Genomic DNA, 17,596 nt, shown 5'->3' on the forward strand with positions numbered 1-17,596 from the left:
CACTAATAGCTTTAGAATGTTACAAACTGTAAAAGCAATGTTGTGTAACTTTTCTTTTTCCAGTATTTTTTGACTCATCAAGCTGGAAACATGCGACAAAAGCCGCTGGGCAGTGTCCATAGAGGGAAGTTCGTTCGTTTTGTGTTTGTTATCAATGCGCTGGGAAAAGTTGGGCGACGGCATTACGCACATTGGCAGCAGAAGCCTTTAGGGATAACAAACACACACATAAGATATATATGTGAATGTATATGTATGTGCACTCACAGTCAAGCAGACAGAGAATACAATGCAGCTGGAGTCAGCCAACTAACAAATTATCTCTGCATGTGTGCATCACTCAAAAGTCTAGAGCCATGTGTGTTTCGGGGGCGTAGAACTGGAACTGATGCCATCTCAAGCATGCGGTCAACAGCAGCACTAACAACTACAACAACAACAACTGCAAAAACACGAACGAGCATAGAAATAATAACAACAAACAGGAATAAAACCAAAGCCATCAGCTCAACGCTGTTGTCTGGGAAATTAAGAACAATCCCGAGCAATTTCCGGTACGAGAAACTCAAAAATTGTTCAGCTTTTAGGTCCGTTTGATGCTGAGGCTCTTCAAACTTGGCTCGAGTGTTAATGGAGGGTATGAAAAACCGACTGAAACTTTACAGTTTTCAATGCCCTACAGCGATTAGACAAACATGTCACATCATTACGGTTGCCAACTTTTCAGCAAACAAATGTAGTCGCATATAATTTAAATAATTGTTACCAATTTCTAGAATTCCTATACCCAATCAAGCAAAGGTTTAAAGCGCATTTGCATGTCGTGGCAACCGAATAGAAAATTTGCTTTGGCCCAGCCTCCTCATTGTTCTAATGCTATGCATGTCTCCTAAAGCTTTGAGCTGATTTGTACTTCATTCAAAGTTAATTTATTAGAAAATAGCTGGACAAGTTATTATCTAACCGAAAGTGTGTAGAGAAGACGACCGACCATATCAGCATTGGGTCTTAGCTAAAGCCCAGCAAACATTTTACGCCACTGGCAAAGGCGACTTTAAATGAAGTAGAAACTCTCTGCCATAAAATTACGCGCATCGTTAGTGACGATTTGCACCGGACGAACGCAGAGAGACAAAGCCGAAAAGGCCGGACAGTGATGAGATAGAGATAGAGAGAGAGAGAGAGAGAGAGAGAGAGAGAGAGAGAGAGAGAGTGAAAGGAAGGCGGACAGCAGCTAATGGAAATGGGAGCAGAGTTCGGAAAGCCATGCAAATGATGAGGGAGTCTTACCAAATAATTTGGAAAATTTTCAACTTGCAGCTTCGGAGAAAATTACGTAAATTTGTTCAATTCATTCAATTCAATTCATTTATTTCTTGGACGCCGCTTTTGTCCTTGATAGAGCAAAAGTCAAGGGTATGGCAATGTCCCAAGAAACGAAACGCAAAGAAAAAAACTGCCGCAATGCTTTAAATTACCCAGCAAGAAAGATCTATATGCTACCTATAATGAATTCAGTGATTTTATTGACTTTTCTGTGTTGTAATTTATTAGTTGAGCTGCTGCCCACGGCCACGCCCACGCCCACGCCAACAATTTTTGGCAACACTGGCAACTTTCTCAAAAGCCGCTGTTTGTTTTATCTTGAGCAAGGCCAAAGAAATTAATTAACCCAACACTGCGGCAAATGGACAGACAGACGGACAGACAGACAGACAGACAGATAGTGGGACAAGGAGACGCTGCAGCAAAACACTTTTGGCCACCTTCGACCTTTTTTTTGTTGCTTTTTGCGTAACGTCTGTCTGTGCCAACCCCAGCGACCTGTAAGCGACCTTGTGCATGCTCTAAAGGAAAAAACATATGTCATGACGTCTCTTCATACTATATGTCTGTGTGTGTGTTTAAGTGTATAAGTGTGTGTTCAGGTTATACGCTTTGCTTTGTGTTATACCCGTTTTTCACCCTTTTGTATCAATCAAACGCTTCACTAAGCAAACGTCTGGCAAATCAAAGTCAAGGGAGGTAAAGCAAAAGCAAATTGCAAAGAAATTCAATTAAAATAAATACACAATTAATTGAAATCTGTATACAAAATGTAATTAGCTTTCCCGTTTGTGCAAAGAAATCCGAATTAATGCAAACACAACAGGTAAGTGCTGTGCATGTGTTTTGATAATAGCAATAAAACTTTGCACTAAACGGCAATTAAATGAAGCAAAAGCCAAGCCATAACCAACAACTGCAAAGTCAGTCAATAAACTTGCGATTATAAGCAACTTGCAAAACAAACACAAAGCTATATTAACAAAGATAATTATAAATACACAACAAAATTGCTTATTAACCTAACCACAATTTAAATGCATATTATTTGACTTGGATTAACATTTTAATGAGAAATTTCTTCAATTTCAAGTGGTACTAAATGGTTTACAGCGTTTTAAATAAATTTGATTTAAATTTACAAGATATATTATTTAATTGAAGCAAAGTTTATTTCATTTCAAGTCTTATTTTCATCAATTACAAGCGTTAACAATTTACATTTTTTATGCTAAAGCGATTCTCTGTTTTTTTTAGAAGTTTGCTTTCAGGAAAAGCAATCAATCAATTCGATTTCCGTTAAGCTTGCAAAAAATACAATAATTCGGAAACGGAAAAGACATAATCGTGACATTTTATATAATTAACATTGTCCAATGTTTTTCTATTCACTGAACTGTTACAGCATGTTTTTAATCCATTCAGCAGAGCCAATTATAATGTTAAGCAACAGAAGACGTAACGAAATCGGTTTAACCATCTACTTAGAATTCACATTTGGGAAACACGTAAGAGAAGAAAAAAAAGGTGAAACAAATGCTACTGCACATTATTTTTGGCAAGTTCTTGCAAATGTAATCGGGCAAATAGATATTGATGTTGTATGCCATGCTCCCCATTTGAGTTCAATGGAAATAATCCGCACAGCATTTGGCGCTTGGCACCTTGACAATTTGTATGTTAGAGCATCGAACATATCAACTAGCTCAGCTTGTAAACAAAACCGATGCGAACATCACTGTGCTACAAAAACAGAGAAGGTAAATCGCCGAAAATGCAATGTACATTTTTCAAATAGTCACTGGCAACACCCAAAAGCTTTTGGCGTTAATATAGAGATTGAGGATGCAGCATCAACTCAGGATACAGATACAGATACATACATACATATATATACAAACTTGTAATTTGAGAGCAGCGTACACAAATTGCCATTTGGCGTAACTGAGAAATGCACTTTTAAGCTGCTGTCCTTGGCTCCAGCTATCTGTCAGGACATTTTGTTTTTTTTGTATCAATTCCCACGAACGAAAAAGCAAAGAGAATAAAACTATAAAACAAAACTGTGCAAATTCCACATTTCATTCAACGAATACAAAATGCACTTTCCGTGTGAATCCCATAGATAATCACAAACATTGAGCAAATATGGAATACCTCAAAAATGGCGACGCCTCAAAATATGCAACGTTTTTTTGCACAAAAACTTTTCGACTGAATTGCACCTTACAAGCATATAACATATATTGAGTGAGCTGTGTGGCAAACTTTGAACTTTTTCTTTTCGGGTTGCAGTCGGATCGACAAACAACAGTTACTTAGCATTAGCGCATAGAGCATTGAGAGCGCAAAGCGCAACTAAAAGCAAACGCCATGGCACGTAGTAGTAAGTCGAAAAATCCGAGCGGAAATTCCAAGACACAAGCGAATCGAGTCGAGTCTGATGTGATGTATGCGTCTCTCTATACGTTCCTGCATGTCTGAGGACATAACCAATAGCAACAGCAACAACAACAGCAACAACAGCAACAACAACAACAAGAACTGAAACAACGACAACAGCAACAGGCAGAAAAGGCGAAAGGCGAAATGCGAAAAGCAAAAGGCAGGTGAAAAGCAGCACCTGCAGCGTTGACCTCAGCATCGACAGCTGGAGCAACAAGCAGCACTTAACAAATGGTAAAAGCATCAACAAGCTTCCGCATCCGCAACGGAACGCGACGGCAACGGCAACGGCAGCGGCAAAGGCACAGATAAAATGTCTTAGCTGCTTCACCTGGCTGCCTCTTTGCCTCACTTGCCTCAACCTGACACTTGCCTCCTCTCTGTTGTTGAGCGATTATGCCAAGGAGCTGTTGCCGCTCCTGTTGCCGGTTACCGGTTGCCGCCACTTCAATGGCATGGAGCACGTGTAAAGCGTCTGGAGTGCGTCAGTATGGGATTAGATGACGAGATGACGATGATGAGGACGAGGGCGAAAACGAGAATGAGAGCGAGAGCGAGAGCGAGAACGAAGACGAGGAGCAGCAAAGTGAACCAAAAAGGAACCTCGAGGTGGAGTGTGGATAACAGCAAGTGGAATGCGAGTGTGAACTAGCCCAGGCGACAAGCCAACACAATTGACGTACTCTACTATATGTATGTGTATGTGTATGTGTGGAGAGCGCAAAGTAAAAGAATGCAAGTTGACTCGAGTCAAGTCGAGACGAGTCTTTAGTCATATGACACACGGCATGCATTGTTAACTGACAGAAGTTTGCAAGTTAATAAAACATGCAAAACGAAAGATGAAACTCACAAATTGAAAAATGCATTTGACAATATTTTACAAATAAAATAGTACAACATATGTTCATGTTCTGTAAAACTTGTTTAAGAAGGAAGAAAACTTTGAATTGCTGTGAAACTGTGCTGTACATTAGTTTAGAACTTATAAATATAGCAGCTGATTTAAATATCAATTGTGGAACATATAACTTATTATAAACTTGTACAACTTTTAATACTGAATAGCTCATTCTAACAATAAGAAATATTAATACAGATTTATCTCACTTAAGAGCTCAAATTGCTAACTAATAAAAAAAGGACGGTGAACAAAAGATCACTTAGAGAAGCAATAGACTTTTGCTGTGCTTTCTAAATTTATTATGAACTCTATTTAAGTGTGACCGTTTAGCGAAATAAGTGATTCGCTAGCGAGCTTTGCCTTTTAATAAACTGTGGTCGCTAAGTGAAAAAATTTCTAGCGAAGTAACGTTAGTTAAGGCAATAAACTATTTCAATACTTTACAAGATTTTTATTTAGATTTTAGAATAATTCGATTCTTTAGAAAAATAAATATAACGGAAAGGGAGTTTTAGTCTTACACATAATAGTCACTAAGTGAAACGGTAACGAGAGCTGCCATCATTTTATTTTATGGAGATGTTAATAAAATGAAAATAACTTATATCTCTAGTTAATAAATTATATTCCACACTAAATTTAATGGATGATAAACTGCAAGTTTTCAGAAATCTTTAAGCTTAATCAACAAAGCAAATACAGATTTGAAGTATAATTTCCACAAACACAACTCCAGTCATAACAAAAACAACTTGAACAAAAAGCGCCATTAATAATGTGGAAACTCATTGTGACGATTTTGTCGCCGTTGCAAAGTCGCACTATTCGTCAGCTTTCGAGTGCAACTCAAAGCTAATGCGCATCGTATGTGAAATGAACTTTAGATTAAGCATGCAAGAGCAAGAATGAAACGACAAAAGAAACCGCTGAAAACAAAGCAAAGCGCTTATGCGCCATTTCACTCACACCAATGCGTCGTCTACTCCGTTTACAATTTTCGCGTTTTGTTTTGTTATGTAATGCATGTTTATGGTTACTCATCATTAATTTGTCGATGAAACTTATGGCAATATTCCCAGGCGATGTTTACGCAAGCTGAGAGCTTTTTGCAAACGTATGCGTACATGAGTGTGTGTGAGTGAGTGTGTTTGTGTGTGTAAGCAACTTTTTAGTAGCATTTGGTGCTTTTTCTGGGTGCGTGTTATTGTTTGCCAAGTTTTTGCATATTATCAGCGGCAGCAGCAAAAGGAAGACCAACAACAACGACAACAACAGCAGTACGAAATGCGTTCATAAAATAATGTAATCTGTTTAAAAACAAACATGTCTTGAGCAATTTCGCGCGGCTAGGGACATATTAAAATGGCACTGGCTGCCGTTGCCACCTAAGACAACAAACGAACGAACGAGCGAACGAACGTCAGCCAAAGAGCCGTTAACAAGAGTAAGTTGACAAGAAAATAGCAGAGAAACAGCAACAGCAACATCAAAACCAACAACAAGAACGACAACAACAGCAACAGAAACTCTAGCTACTGCTGACTGCGTTGTGGAAACAAATTTTATGCCAAGATAAGTAAGACGGTGACTGCGACTGCGACGGCAACAGCAAACGGCGATAAGAACTTTGCCGCTGCGGTGACAGCGCTGCTGCTGCGCTGCTTCTGTTACTGCAATTTTCGCGAGAGGAGAGCTTGCAAACTTTTCACAAATTCATGATGAAAACTAAAAGTAGACAGGAGACAACGGTAGGTAAACGCATTTTGTGTGGCTGCCTGCGAAAGTTGTGCGCCAAATGTGACGTTATGTTCTATATATGGATATTGACAAGCTATTAAAGTGATAACTGAGCACGCCATTAAATCAAAACAGTCAAGAAAAGTGCGAGTAAAAGGGAGAGAAAGAGCAACGTTTAGTAGCTTTAAAGCTTTGTCCAATTCAACATGCACAATTAACTGCAATAGCAGCAAACAAAAACAACAACGGGTGTGAGCAGTGCAACAATACCAATAACAAAACAGTAGTGAGCAACAACAACAATTGTAACATAAGAGCTTTTGACGCGCACCAAAAGAGGGAACTGCAAACGATGCTGCCGGCTACGGCGACAGAGTCCAGAACAAAAAGTTGAGCAAATTTTGTCAAAAGTTGTTAACAATAAATAAAATAAAATTCATCTAAACCCGCTGCAAAACTCTGCATGCATCACACACGCATACACACGAATATCCCTTTACATGCTTTTATGCCGTAACAAATTTAGCAAGCTGTGCAATTTAGGCAAAATTACCTTGTGACGACGATGCTGGCAAACATATCCTTTGGCTGCTTTTCACCATATGGCCATGTTATGCAAACTAATTAGTCGTTTTTTGTGTATAGCACAATGCAGATTAATTTTACAATAAATTAACTGGCACTTTTATTATTTAGCGCACTACATAACCGTTTTCAAGCACTACCCTTTGCAAAGCACAGGGTGATCAGGTCGACTGATCGCGGTATTTATATATCGATAGCTATTTCGTTCAATAGTCCACGTATCGATACGAAGATAACAAGCAATGTCGATATTTTCTCCTTTTCTATCGAAATTTAAATATACATATGATATGTTTAAAGTGGAAGGAAGTCAACGCAATTGTACATTGATATAAATACAGTTAAGGTTTTGCAGGCACTTAGCTAATGCAATTACACTTCAAGTAGCATGGCATTTCACTTAAACTCAGCTCGCCGTCAGCACAACACGACACAATAAGCTCTTTGTTGCATATTCGCACAGACAGACATACGAGTATGTCCCTTCTCCCATCCTGTCTGTCTGTCTCTCGGGCTGTCCATTCATTCTGTTCAAGTTAACTCTTTCGTGCAGCATTGTTGAAGCGTAACAGTAAGCAAGAAGAAGTTTCCTTACTGCTTGCTTGCTGCTTGCTGTTGCTGCTTGCTGTTGCTGCTTGCCACTACTTAAAATATGAGCACCCATTTCCTATGGTCAAGCAATTGAAAATGATTTTGAACAGCAGCTGTAGAAGAAGCTGAAAACGACAAAGTCAAAACAGACAAAATTTGTCGAAAATCCTGTGAACAAGCAAAGGACAAAGTGCTGCACATGGCCAGGCAAAAAGGATTACGTCAAGCATATGTATTGTATGGGTGAATGGGTGTGTGAAGCCAATCCCCTCCTCCCGCCCTAAGGCAAAAACTTATCGGTCGATCGGGTCCATCGTTGACTTCCAAGTATAGTAGACGGAACGAACTCAACTCGCACAGATTTCAATTTTCCGATACGTATTCGATGGCAATTGTCCCCGGCTGCCAAACGTAATATGACATTTGAAGTGATTTTTATGTGAAACTTGCTGATGCTTCCTGGCGGCCCCCTCCCCCTCCTATCCACCAACAACGATGAGGGGTTTTTTACGACCAACGTTTGTCCGAGTGTCTGCGTGTGTGCGGATGTGTGTGATTGTTTGTGTGTTGCGACTGTTTGCAAAACTCATGCCATTTGAAGCAGCGCAGAGACAACGACCAACCATCAAAACACAAGAGGAGGAGCAGCAGCAGCTGTAGAGAAAAAAAACACCCTTGAAAATTTTCTAATCTCTTAATGGATGACAATCTGCGTTTTAAATGGTTTGCACGAGCTCTGGCCAAAAACGGGATCCCTTCCAAAATAAAACTAATTCCATCAGAGCGACGTTGCCATTGTTAGCCTAATGAAAGAACGCTGTTCTGGCAAGTTTTTCTCGTTTTCTCTTTTTTTAAAGGATTTTACGGGCTCGTTGTTTGATTTCAGCCCCCGATCCCCACCACGATTGAGTTGAGTTTCTGAGCATTGTGATGGAGCGAGAGGTGGGAGAAAATGATTTGGAAAATTGACATAACATGTCAGGGCTAATCACACGCTTCACTGACAGTCAACGTTCGTTCAGACAGTTCATAAATCATTGTGCTGCTATAATCAGTAAATAAATCTCGCTAGTTGCTTTGACTTTCGTAGACAAGCTTCAAATTATTTATGAAGATGATGGGCTCAAAATCGGGCTGCTCGACTAATTTCTCCCGCCTTCCCTGCGTTCGTAAAACTAATCAAATTATGTTGCGAAAACCTCAAGGCAGACGCGCGGTTCCTTTTGCAACATCCTCGACATAAAAGCGGCGTCTTCTCATCGCAAAAACTGCGGGTTTACTATATACTTCCAAAGACGTAGGTCGTTCTATTATAGTTTAGCTTGATTTTGATTTTGGTTGCAGACATGCTGGCGACACAAACATGTCATCGATGTTGGCATTAAGCGGCGGGGGCATGTGGCAAGTGGCATGTGGCAAGTGGGGAATACGCACACGGAACATAGCGCACGCCACTTCAATACCCGCAGGATAATCTTGAATAATAAAGAGCCCATTCCGCTGCCGACGCCACCAACTCGCAGGATGTTGCCAGCCTTTGAGCCAGTCAACCAACCAACCAACCAGCGAGGCATTCAACCTTCCAAACAGCCAGGCGACAAGCGAGCTTTGATTTAGCTCACAATGCGAATGCACCAGAAATTACTCATACCAGAAATTCGACAGCACAGACTGAAGATTTACCGCCAAGTAATCTGCACACAAAGCCCATGGAGAAGTGTTGTTAATGCGCAAAGGTGCCAAGAGAGAGAGAAAGAAGAGAGAAAAGAAGATTAGAGGAGAGCCTAATTGAGAAGAAAGTGAGATAAAATACTGCTAAGCACTCATAAGCTCTAATATGCTTCCAACATACGATTTAATAGGTTTTCTAGGAACTGATTGATTGATTGATTGTAAACTACTAATCTTTCTATAATTTCTAATAATTTCAAGGGACACAAGTTTTGAAAATATTTTAGAAATATAAGCAATATTTATATTTACAAAAAATCGGACATAGTTGTTGCAAAAAATGTATTTAATTTAAATTAAAATTCTTTTCGTAGGTAAAAATTATCAAATTGATAAATATTGGATTGCTTATTCTTATACTTATGTGATACAAAAGACATAACGAAAACTAGTATGTTAAAAATTATTTTTAAAATTCTGTAAAAATGCAAAATGTTATAAATATTTATAAAATAATTCAACAACTTTCTAGAACTAAATACTAAGAAGTATAACAGACTTCAAATAATAATCATATCTTATTATTGTTTCTTTTCCCACACTTAAATATTTAAAAAAAATTTTATAGAAATTTTATCGGAAATGAATTTTAAATTATATTCTTAGAGCTAACATTTTTATTTTATATTATTATTATATTATTTAAAAAAATGTTGTCTCACAACTTTTAATACTTTACTACTTTGCTTTACTTTAAAAATAGTTTTAATCATTGCTGGAAACAAGTTGTTTTCCAATTCGTTAAATATTTATCGTCTATCTAATTAAGAACACCACTTGCCACTATCGATAACATGATCGCAACTATTTGTCGGCTGTACGCGGTTGAAATGCTGTAACGATGAGTACTTTAAAATGCAGAAGCATTCAAAGGGAAAGCGATGAAGAGTGAAAGAGGGAGAGAGAGGGAGAGATGACGGCACACAGACACGTGTATAATCTGCGACTGAGACTCAGACAAATACAATTCAATTCGACACTCATACACACACACATACGCAAACGGATATATTTGGGGGCTAACTGTTTTTACACGTCTATGCGCCATTTTGTATGTCGTCGCGCCATTTGAATATTTTACAGCTCGTGCAGCTGGCAAAGCGAAGCGTCTAGGTTTTGATTCTGGCCACTCTATGTTCTATGTTCTGTGTGGGTCTGACTGTTCCGACTGTTTGTCTGGGCCGTCGTGGTGTTTGGTCGCTTTTTAATTATAGCTTTTAAATGCTGCTACCATCCTAACGTGTATTTTATTTATTTCACAGCTGCGGGTGGCTCATCAGACAATGTGCCGGAAAAACGCGCCATGTAGTATGTGTATGTGGGGGCTGGGGAGTTATGCAAACTTCCGTTTCCGCTATGGCCACCCACAAAAGGCAAGCTCCCCTATATATATGTATATATCGTACATATGTACATACATATAGTCGTGTTATATCTCTATTGCTCTATGAAAGCGCTAAAATTACTCGGGCGCTTTTAATTTGATATGCAAATACAGCAAAAACGAAAGCAAAGTCGGCAAAGGTTGATGATGGAAATGTGAAAAGTGAAAAGCAGACGACACTCCCTCCCCCCGCTTTCCCTTTGCCCTTCATCCTCTTCAACAACTATACAAAAAACCCAATTCCATGCCAGCACCAAAACACGTTGTCTATTTGCAGTTCAAAGTCTCAAATGAAGTGCGGCGCAAGAGCGAACATCAGTTCTATGACATGAAAGACAACAAGAGGGGGAATATTCAGGAGGGGGAAATGAAGAGGATTGGGTAATGAAAACCCTAACATGCCACTTGCCAGCTAGCTAGCTGCCAATGATGGCATAGCAAATGCGACATGGATGGAAGTCATAACGGAAGCCATAGAGACGTTGCTCTCGCTGCCTCGCTGCTGTTGCCACTTTTTTATGAGCTGGCTAAGTTGGCGATAGTCGCTGACTTATCGTTGCCATGGCAATTAAAAATTACCAACTGTAACTACGACAGCACAAGCTGTTGATAGGCCCTTAAGACTACGGCCATAAAGTATGAACTTGCGGCTAAAGAGGATTCCACATTGATGGCACCTGCTGAAAGGCAACAGTGATGAAAGGCTGGCAAAAACTATGTGTGATTATAAAGAGAAATCAGTTAGAAAGACTAAAGAACAGTTCAATCATTCTTTGAATAAACTGTAGAGGAAGTCTCACCTCAATTGTCGGTCTAACTACATACAAATTTGTTGCTATTAGTGGCTTATTAATATAAACATTATAAATTATTAATAAGGTATTATTCTAATAAATAAAATCAACCAAACTACCGAACAAAGTAGTTTGTCAGGAAAGATCTTGGCCGAAGCGTTAATAAAACTGTTATATGAATGTTAGCTTACATAATTTGTACAGTGTAAATGTTAATGTTAATGTTAATGCACTGCTAATATTTTGTTGTCTATAATGACATATGCGTACATTAATATTATTTTCAACACAAACTACTTCGAAATACATTTTCTACTGGGCAATTAGGTCTGCATATTTTATATTGTGTACATGAAATAAGTTAATTGGTTAATTATAAATTTATATGATATTATAATGACATTAAATAATTTTCAGTTTTCTGAATGCATGTTAAATATTTATTTTATTTCAGGAAGATCGAAGGGACATAAAAAGTCCAATAAATACTTTATTTCATTTAAATGTTGGTGTAAATTTAAAATATCATTAAATTAAAACTAAAGAAATATAATAAATTTACAATATTTATTATTTTAAGCATCTCATAATGAATACGTATGGTAGTATTTTGAATATATATTCATAAGAAGTTCATATCGAATAATAGAAATACAAAATATTTTCCATTAAATTTAAATGCTACTGCCATACTGAAACATCCCTAACTTATTGAATATATTGTAAGTACAACAACTGTGATAGAAAAATGTTCTTTTAACAGTATTCAATTTAAAGCAATTATGCAATTTGTATAAAAAATTGCAATTCTATATTTGAATAAATACAAGCTTTTAAAGCTTTAGTTAACTCTTGCTGGTTTTCTATTTTATTTAAAATTTCGTTTTTCCATTCCATTGTTTGCATTCAAGTCAATAAATATATTTACATATAACAAAAAGAATTTAAATAATTCAGAGCCAAAAACTATTAGAAACATAAATAAAGCAAATCTAGATTACTAAACAAGATACATGCATAAATTAAGACTCATGTACAAACTGTTTGAAATTAAAAGCTTGTTTAGTAAAATGTATTCAATATATAAAGACAAGCAACTTGAACATTATTGGAAGAAGAAATTCTGCAATATCAAATGGATTTTCATGCATTTGCAAACTGTGTTTTAATGTTCAAGATTTTAATCAGATTATAAATATTGAGAGTTTAATGCTGGCCATTAAACTGTACAAATTATATGCAATTTGAATCGTTCGATTATCCCTTTGCGTAGTTTTGATTGCTTTGCAAATTTCTACAAATTTCAACCAACATATTTCCATAGAAATTGTCAATTTTAATCTAATGTTGTAATCGCCACCCCAGTTTCGAGAATTTGTTGAACGCAATTGACACGCAACTAACTGTAATTCGATACTGTTTTTTATGCATGGCTGCATATCGAAAAGAGAGCCAGCAAATTAATCGCCACACGCTCCGCCCTAATCGCTTTATGAATGCCCCCAAAACACATGCGAGATAGAGAGAGAGAGAGTGAGTGGGAGATGGATGGATGGATGGATGAAATGCCTAACTGATGAGATCTGCACGCCCTGTGAATGTCCCTTGGCAATCATCATCATCATCGTGCAACGGCAACAGCAACGGCAACGGCAGCAGCCTCCTGATGAGCAGTTGGAACACGGTCGCACTTTCAATCGCACTGTGCACTCAATCACATGCCGGAAATCAAACGAAGCGGATGTCCGTTCAAATGGTCTTTCTCTCTCTCTCTCTGTTCGGTGTGTTGCGGTGTAACCGCAATGTGAAATCGAAAGTCCGCTGATTAAAACCCAACTCGCAATCGACGCTCAATGCTCGATGCTCGACTCTCGACTCTTCACCACCATCGTCATCATCATCATTATTGTGCAAGCTTCGACATGATTCAACATGATTATCATCGTCGCCAGCGTGTCGTCGGCTTTTCCGGAAATTTATGCATGTCAATCAGCAAATTAAGCGTGTGCCTTTGACTGACACGTTCTCTCTCGGCTCAGCTTCTTCTACTAGCTGCTGCTGGTTTTCCTCTTCCTCAGTTTTTCCCCCTCGCCAAAGCTGAGCTGACATTGCGTCACATTAAAACTGTTCGCATTCGCAATCGGACTCGGATTCGCTTTCGCATGTGTCGCATTTTGAACCCTGCAACATTTTGATAACTACAAACATTTATTGCATTCTGATGTGGTCCAAGTTCCAAGCTACGCCCTTCATCTCCTCCTCCTTCTCCTCTGCTATTTAAGAAGAAATTCCGTTACCCAGTATTGCGTATTTTTATTACCCTGACTCGCCAGACAAAACTGCCACTGCCACTAAAGTCCGGCGCCAGTTTGCACATAAACACAGAAACGACGACGACAAAAAAAAAAAAAATGCCAAAAGAGAAAAAAGTTTCGCTTGAAACTATTCGTTTTGCCATGGTGCCTGTCATTTGAGGACATCCCAGTCCCATGTCTGTTCCACTGTCCCACTGCCAGTCCGAATCCTCAGTCCCTTCCCTTCCCACCGCTGGGCGGCACGTGGCCCCTTTGCCCTTTGCCTAACCCTTTCTACAAGTTCGCACTTTAAGTCGCACGTAAGCTGAAAGTAAAAGCAATAAAAATACAAAAAAATGAAAAACGAAAGAATAAAAAACGAGGCGAATAAAAAAATTGGGACTACTGCAAAACGACAGTTTCGTAGTCTCGTGTATAAAGCACAACAGACCTTCGGACTGTCAACTCAAGTTGCTTTGCATGCTAGCGAAACACATTCACGAAGATTAGAGATGCACTCGTGACGGTGATCCTCATGATCTCCAAATAGTTGAACTAATAATATGTAGTTCATTATTATTATACACAATATTGCAAATATGTTTCTTTAGTACGTGTGATATTTAGTATAATATTTAATATTTAGTATTAAATTTAGTATTTTTATTACAATTGACTTTAAATAAAAGTTGTAGACCCTTCACTATAAATTAAATAGATATAATACTATTAATTCTATATATTAATTCTTTCTATATAATAGTTTATATCTTCAATTGTATTTTTTTTTTTTTTAATATTAGATATGTTACTTTAATAGAAATTAACAACAAATACATATAATAACTAGTAAATAATAATATTGGGATTTTAAAATTTAAGTAAATTATTTAATATTTTATTTTAGTTTCTTCAGTTTTTAATATAAACATTTATATACGTTTTAAAACTGAAATATATTTTCTATTATTTTCATTGCATTCAATATTAAATTAAACTATATAGAGAGCAATCAGAACAACTGAGGTCATCAGTCTGATTTTATTATTTATATTTTTAGATGTAAGCGAAAGTGTGTTCTATTTTCATATACTATTTTTTTTCATGAATTGCAACATTTTGTTATGCCTTCTTACGTTGGAATTATATCAAATTATGGCATATAAACTAAATGCTGCAATAACGTATACCACACCACTATATCAATCTATTTTATTTTTGTACCTACATAATTCCTAAATTGTGCTTTACGTGAAGTGAAATGTGAAGTGGTCGCCACCTTCTTAACACTTACGATCACGACTCACGCACATCTCTAGATTGATGGGCTGTGTGTAGGGTTTTCTTCGCATAGTTGCTCGCTTTTATTGTTTATTCGTTTTCGATAACGCAACGGAAATTGCCAAGGCCCCCACTTTGACGTTCATTGTGTTTCCTGAACAGGCAACAAGAAAACAGAAACGAATTAAAGGCCATCCAACGGATAGAGACAGCAGCGATAGCAATACAAAGTGTAACAATGAGACAGAGTGAGAGACAAATAGCAATGGAAATGGACAAAATGTGTAAGAACAAAATGCGTAAAACCTAAAACTGACATATTTTAGCATTTGTGTGTATTTTTCGGCCATTGCAATGAGAGATATTGGAGCTGCCCTTTTTTTATGGGCTTTTGTGAACTTTTTGATTTGAAAAACAATTAGGAAGCCCTAAACTACAAGAATACTGGACATAGATGATACACTCTAAAAGAGCAAATAATGAAAGTAGTTTTCGGCAGTGTTCAGATTAAAAGAAAATTCGATTCGATTCGATTCGTGTTTGGGTTTGAGTTTGGGTTTTAGTTTGAGTTTCCATTTGGTTGTTCTTTCCCTAACACAATGTCAGAGGGAAAACGTTGTACTATTGATAAACTTTGCTTATATTTGAACTTAGAGTTTGGACCATTGTTTTCAAAAGATTGAATAGTTTGCAAACTGAACAAAGCTTTAAGATTCTTTGTGTAGACAATGCAGAGTATATGTAAAGCTATTCCTCCTTTATATTGAAAACAAAAAATAAAACAAATAGTTTTTACGGTTTCAGATTTAATGGAAATAAATACATATATTAATTACAATTAAATTTCAAGTATTTAGTATTCTTTTTATATATTTACAGATTAAGAAATTAGAAAATAAATACAAAAAAAAAACATTTCATTAAGTTGTCAAACACAGCGAGTACTTAAAACCCATTTTGCAAAATTATTTTCCCTATTTTTTCTATATTTATGAATAAATATTTATAAACAGGATTCAAATTAATTTTTATAGATATTTATTTGAACAAATAAAACCCTTGCAACAAGCGATGTAGCAATAAGTTAATGTTAATTTAAATAGTATAACGAAATATTAAATTGTTTAGTGCAAGTAATAAACTTTCATTGTATATATGTTACTATAAAAGTATGAATCTTAATAAAATGCAAACATTTTTCATTTCGAAAGGGGCTTTTAAAATGTTGCTACAAAAAATGTTGCACCCAAATCTAAATCAAATTCAGAGAGTCTCTTTTTTCTGTTTTGTTTGAAGCAATTTGTATTAAAGTTAATTCGAACAAACCTACGAATGTTTAATCTTTAAATGGTAAGCAATTAATATTCAAATCCATGTCTGTTACTTACCATTCCAACTCGAATTTCCACTTAACTTTTCCAATGTGGTTACTTTGAATTTTAGCTGGTCTGCCTCTGCTTTGATTCCTCAAATATTCCCAAACACTTATCACTGCAAACAACTAACGCAGCCACACTACTTTATCTCACTCTCATGCCCAGTATCTTCATCTGTGATGTGATGCGGTGCCATAAGGACATCCATTAGCAGGCAACTCAACGCAACGTGGAATCCTTGTGCGCAACTCGCACACATAGAAAGAGATTTCATGGTGCAAATGCTGCTGCATAACGCTAATTACGCATTTTGTAACCATTTCTAAACACGACAGCAACGTGCCACCGTCTGTGGCACACACTTCGTCACACTCTCTCCTAGAAATCAGCCAAAAAAAGCCAACTGAAATTTTCCTTTCTATGCGCAAAACTGCCAACCAGGCGGATGAAATACAAAAACAAAAACAACAAAACCCAAAAAAAAAAAACTCTTTTGCACAAAACAGACGACAGACGATAGACGATGTGGCGACTTTGTAACATGAAAATCACCAGGGCAACAGCACGCGCCGTTGCCACCTGCCACGCAGCTAGACACCTTGCTTTCTGCCTCCCACCTGACTTTATAGCCTGTCGCAACACAATTTTGCTGCATAGACAGTTAGAGAGGGGGAGAGAAGGGAGAGGAGGGTGCAGAACTGTCGTCTGCCGCTTTTGCCATTATCCAAACGAATGCGAAACCAAATTCCTGGCACAAAACACGCAACGCATCCAACGATTGCCACTGCAACGTGCAACTGTGACTATGCTGAATGCATGTTGCAGCAGCATCTCCAACGAAGCAGCTAAAGTATTTTTTAAGATTTAAACCGCTTGCAACAAGCCCACCACAGCGGGGAGGCCACTTTGCAACGCGTTGCTGCTACTGTTGTTCTGTTTGCCTCCGCAGATCTGAAGCCTGAAGTAGTGTAATTGAAAAATTCTAGCAAAGTCAAGTCCAAAGTGAGAGTGACAGGCGGCAGGCGGAACGGAGGCGTCTCCAAAGTTACGCTGCAGAAAATTCACCAATGTGCAGCTGCCACGCCAAGCGGCAAGGCAGCGATGCACTGAATCGTGGCCATGCTGCTTGGCGACTCCTTTAAACAGAG

Source organism: Drosophila nasuta, chromosome 3, assembly GCF_023558535.2.
Source record: "Drosophila nasuta strain 15112-1781.00 chromosome 3, ASM2355853v1, whole genome shotgun sequence".
NCBI classification, from domain to species: domain Eukaryota; kingdom Metazoa; phylum Arthropoda; class Insecta; order Diptera; family Drosophilidae; genus Drosophila; species Drosophila nasuta.